Source organism: Cherax quadricarinatus, chromosome 5 (genome assembly GCF_038502225.1).
Source record: "Cherax quadricarinatus isolate ZL_2023a chromosome 5, ASM3850222v1, whole genome shotgun sequence".
NCBI classification, from domain to species: Eukaryota; Metazoa; Arthropoda; class Malacostraca; order Decapoda; family Parastacidae; genus Cherax; species Cherax quadricarinatus.
The window spans coordinates 51,316,854-51,322,853 of NC_091296.1; positions in this window are offsets into that span (position 1 = coordinate 51,316,854).

Consider the following 6,000-nt stretch of genomic DNA (forward strand, 5'->3'; position numbering starts at 1 on the left):
CGTACCTACCCTCACTTAACAGGGAACTTAGCCATAACGCATGGATATGAAGTGACAATTTGTATAGAGAAATAATTTTAATAAACATTAGAATTTCATTTTTAAGTTATTAATATTTAATGAAAGGAGTTGTATCAACAATGCCCATGTGGCAATATTGTAGCCTACATTTTGTTACTGTTTTCAGATAAACTTGAGATATTCACGGAGAGCGTGTTTAAATAATCTCAATGCCTTTCGTTACATTTGTGGCGAATATTCTTTGCAAAAAAAAAAAAAAAAAAAAAAACGAAGAAAACATATCACAGATTTTGTAAAACAAGCTTATCTTGCGTATTTTGGAGTGACGCTTGGAGAACAAGACAAGCCTTGGGCTCCCCATATGGTTTGCAAAACCTGTGGAGAAATTTTCTCCAGGAGGGTTGTATCAGCCCCCTTCAGCCCCTTCAGCCCCTTTCAGCCCCTTTCAGCCCTGAGGGGCCAAGCCCTCTCAGAAGGGGCGAGCGTCTTGTTTACTGCTAGAGTGAGTAATTGATCACAGATGCTATGCCACGTAGTCAAGTGACCTCTGCTCCTTGCAGCGGTGTTGCAAAGTGTATTTTTATAAGAGACAGTACATCTCTTACTTAGCAGGACAATTAAGGAAAATCCTGCTCCCACTTTATTACCATGGTAAAAATAGTGTACATTGTTGTCTATGCTTAAGACAGCAAGAAACAAACATTCTGCTTTGCTTCATCGAGGAGGTGACAAGGATGCAAGGTACTAGGTCAGCATTTTTTTTTTTGTGCTAGGGCAGTGACGGCTTGGGGCGGTGTGGCATCGGCAGACTATCTTTGACTCTAGGGAGAGTGACACTGACGCCAGGATACTGATCTGTGCGTTAGTGTGAACAAGTGTCTCAAACACAATAAACACTTAAGAGAAGTGTGATCAGCTTCTCTTGTGATACATTGTGAACAATAAAGACAAATTTTGTGGAACTTAGTGTACCAGTGTGCGTTTCCTAGACAATGGAAGACGTGGACATCCAAGGACACTTCAGCTTCTACCAAGTCACCGATACCTGTCGAAGGTGTTGAGAACACCATAGCTCACGTTACAAAGAGCAAGGTATGTTACGAATTTCTTGTAGATCGGGGGATTGCGCAATTCTTGAGTCACAAGGAGTTTGTAATCAACCTATAATCGGCAGTAAGGTGTGGACTTTTGAGTCCAAACAAGTAGGTATTTCGTCAGCCATCATCGAATGAAATATGCTGACATAACACCCCCTAGGGGTAATTTATACTTACAAATTGTATCTCTTAACAGCCCATGTTGAGATGGTTTCGACAGCTTCTAGACCTCGTCTGCAGGGGCGGCTGTGTAGACGATTTGCTGTCATTTATCAGCTAAGTGTTTCCTATATTTATATAAACATAGCTGGTAAGGCCAATATCTTCAACAGAGTTTGGTCGTGCTCGAACCGGATAAAGACCACACTGTGGTCCAAATATGTTGTACTACAGTGTACAAATAACCTATGAGCCAAGGTCCTTCTAAAAAACCTGTAAAACTAGTGTTTTACAATATAAATCAGTATAAATGAGTCCCTCCAGACTCAGTCACAGAGAATGGGCAGCCAAAAGAAAACGGGCGCTCACCCAGCGTTCACCCAACGAAAACGGGAGCTGGGTGACTCACCCAACAAGAAGACGGGGGATGGTATCCTGCATCCACTGCTCCAATCTCGAGAAATTGCTGATTAAGACAACCCAGGTGGTGATGTTTGTCTGAGTGTATATATACACATAGTGTTTATAATGTTTATAGACAGATATTAAGAGACAAGATTGTGTTAAAGTTTGTTTCTTATAGATCTACCTGTTATATTAAAGGAACTTATATATAAAGTGTAAGCTTTCAAATATATATTAACAGTGAAATTTATATATGTGTAAGTAATATTCACGTGTGATTTACAGTTATACAGTGACATTTATAGTGTATAGTGAATGAAGTGTATAACGTTATTTACGATTAATCATCGTTGTCAGGCTGACACAGCAAAACTCAAGCCATAAACACCAGATACATGTACAGTGTACCCTTCATGGTCATTGACCCTGAGGTTAAGCTTAGTGGGTCAGTAGTGTCTGACTCGATTATTGCTGACTTAAGCATAGCAAAAACTCAGCTGTTTATAGCAGTACAGTGTTTTTTAAACACTCTAAGTGTGGTGCTAGAATTTTCAGTATACCATTAAAATGGCTTGTTTGAAAACTCAGTTTCAGTCTTTACAGACTAAGATTACACAATTAGAAAATCTAATTTCAGTCTGTATAGGATTAACTCAAGATACAAACATAGATTTTGATGATCTTGAGGTCAAGTTTGAATTATTTACACAACGTATGGAAATAATTAATTCAGACTATACACATTATGAAAATAAATTTCTTGAATCAGATCCATCTGAGGATGAAATTAAAAATGTTTTGGATACTTTTAGTGATCAACAATTAAGGTGGACAGGAGTACAAGCTATCTGCCGCAAAACTCTGTCACAGAGACCTACTATAACTAGTGGGCAACCACCTGTTACACCTGTAACAACAACAAGTGTCCCATTACCAAGCTTACCTACATTGTCATTACCTATTTTCCAAGGTCATAATTATGAAGAATTCATTAGTGGTTTTCAGTCCATAGTAAATTCACGAACTGACATAGATGAGATTGCTAAGTTTAATTATCTTAAATGTCTTGTGAAGGGAGAACCCTATGAACTAATTAAGTCATTTCCGGTGGTTAAAGGTAATTATCAAATAGCCTTACGTGTCTTAGCAGACAATTACTTTGATGCTGACAAGGCTAGAGTTAGACATGCAGTCTTAATATCAAGCTTGAAGCCACCCAAACATTGTTTTTCAGACTTACAGGCATTTAGAATCACATTAGACAATAGTCTCAGATCTCTAGATGCTAAATATGACCTAAGACAATGTGATTGGTTTATCAGTGGTATTGTACAGGATAAGCTGTCACCACAAACTATTGAACGATTAAATATTATGTTCAATAAACGCTATTTCACTTGTGAGGAAATTAGCAATGGTTTACAAACAATAGTTTCATGCATGCAAGCAACGAGACAAGATGAAAAATCCACAAATCCAGTGGATAATAAACCTTCAACTCAGTATAAAAAGAGTATACCTACTCCCACTAAACCACATAATGTGAAATCCCATATAGGCATTTATCAAGCTGTGAATACAATAGACAGTAAACAGACTGTCATACATAAACGTACTCCAAAATGTGTACTTTGTGACGGAACACATTGGGCACAGTATTGTATTCAATACACATCAATGGAGGCACGTAAACAACGTGTTCATCAGCTGAAAAGATGCATCAAGTGTTTAGGTGAACACAAGGGAGGAAAATGCTCACTGAAGAAGTGTTTTAAATGCAAGGGTATGCATCATACAGCATTATGCCCAAATACTTTTGCTGAACAGCAGCAGACTTCCACAGAATCAGGAAGTCAACAAGTAACAGCATTAAATGTGAGAGATAAGTTTAAGCAACTGCTCTCCCTATAGCTCGAGTTGAGTTATCTAATAAATTACACAAAACCAATGTGCTAACACTATTTGATCAAGGCTCACAAAGGTCCTTCATAAGAAGAACAGTGTTGCAGAAACTGAATAAACAACCCTATGCCAAAATACAGTTAGATATAGCTGGTTTTTTCCACAATTCTGGTAAACAGACATATGACCTAGCCAGAATCACTGTTGGTCTAGGAAACAGGAAAAAGACAGTAGAAGCTGTGGTAGTAGATGATTTGCCTAAGTCTGTGCAGATCCAGGGATTAAAAGAAACAGTTGCAGCACTGAAAGCAGCTAAGGTCAAGTTAGCCTGTCCTGACATACAGACGGACACAATTAGTCCAATTGATTTAATCATTGGAAGTGATTATTATCACTGTTTTGTGCAAAATATAGTAAGTAAACATGATGTTCACTTGCTGAAAACAGCAGGAGGCCACATGATATGTGGTCCCATTCCCTCTCAAAGTGGGAAAGAAGCTGATATTGATTCAGTGGAAAATGTACTAGTTACGAGAATAACCGCTGATCATGTACCACAGCAAAAATTATCATTACTGGAAGAAATGAATGAACCAGTTGATAAGTTGTGGGATTTAGATGCGATAGGTATTGATGTAAATAAACCAAGCCCACAAGAGTCTCGGACTTATAACCAATATTTGGACACTGTCAAATATAAAGATGGACAGTATTGGGTTAGGTTACCATGGAAATTAAATCCACCACATCTGCCTAGCAATTATCGCATGGCTTTCGGACAGATGAAAGCACAAATACATGAGCTCAGGAAGAATCCAGAGCTACTGACTGTCTATGATAATATCATACAAGAACAGTTGGACAATAAATTCATTGAGGAAATAGTCGAAGATAAGTTGAAGACAAACGCTCATTATCTCCCGCACCATGGAGTCAGAAAGGATTCTGAAACCACTCCACTACGTGTTGTATATAATTGCAGCGCACGTGCAAATAAAGATGTAGCAAGTCTTAATGATTGTCTGATGACCGGACCCTCACTAACTGAGAAGCTTGGAGACGTTCTTATGAAATTTCGCACAAACCCATATGCCTACACGGCTGATATTTCCAAGGCTTTCTTAAGAGTAGGACTACAAGAAATAGATAGAGATTATACTCGATTCTTGTGGCCTGAAAATCCACATGATCCTCAAAGTCCTGTGAAAACTTATCGCTTCAAATCAGTATTATTTGGTGCAATATCCTCTCCATTCTTACTAGAAGCTACTCTAAATACACATTTGAAGAAATCTGAAAGTCCCTTCAAAGAAATCTTAAAGAAAAGTTTCTATGTGGACAATCTTCAAGGTACTGTGAATAAAGAGGAGGATTTGAAATCCTTATACAGAGAAGCTAACAAGGAGATGAAAAAAGCAAATATGCCTCTAAGGATGTGGAATACAAATTCAAACCAATTAAGGGAACTTATCAAAGAAGATTTCCCTGAAACTGAAATTCCTGATTGCAACAATATGCTGGGACTTAATTGGAACACACAGGAAGATACTTTGAGTCTCAAAAAGATAAACAATAAATCATGCAGTACACTCACTAAACGTAGTTTACTGTCAGAGGTATCACAATGTTTTGATCCTCTAGGACTCGTCTCACCAATTACCATAAAGGGTAAAATGCTTATGCAAGATGCATGGAAACTCAAAATTGGATGGGATGAGAACTTGCCTTTAGAAATGAGTCAAGCATGGGATGAAATATCCAGGGAGTTTAAGCAACTTCATCAAATTACATTTCCCAGACAAATAGGTCAAGAGGGAAACAAGTACACATTACATGTGTTATGTGATGCGTCAACCCGAGGTTATGGCGCTGTAGCTTACATGAGTAATGTTGAAGGAAGTACACTAATTACTTCAAAGGCCAGGGTAGCACCCTTGAAGGTCAGAACAGTACCACAATTGGAACTGACAGCACTCTATGTAGGTACAAAATTAGCTGTTTATCTCAAAAAAGTACTCGATCATCTCACTATTGAAAAAACCGTGATCTGGAGTGATAATGAGGCAGTTCTCCAGTGGTTAAGAAATAATAAGAGTAAGTTGGTCTATGTACAGAACAGAGTAGGAGAAATAAGAGAGATGCAGAGAGATTATCTCTTTCTTCACGTCTCTACCCAAGAGAATCCAGCTGACATGTTGTCACGTGGTGTCCCACTTAAGAAATTTGTGTATAATAAATTATGGCTCCACGGACCGAACTGGCTCTCTGATGAAAATAACTGGCCTCAGCAAAAAGCTCACATTATGCCAGAAGAAACAGTCTGGTTGAACACAGCAGAAATAAGTTGTGTAAATACTGCAGCAGCCACAACAGAAATAGTCATTGATGGATCTAAATACTCATCTTTGAGTAAACT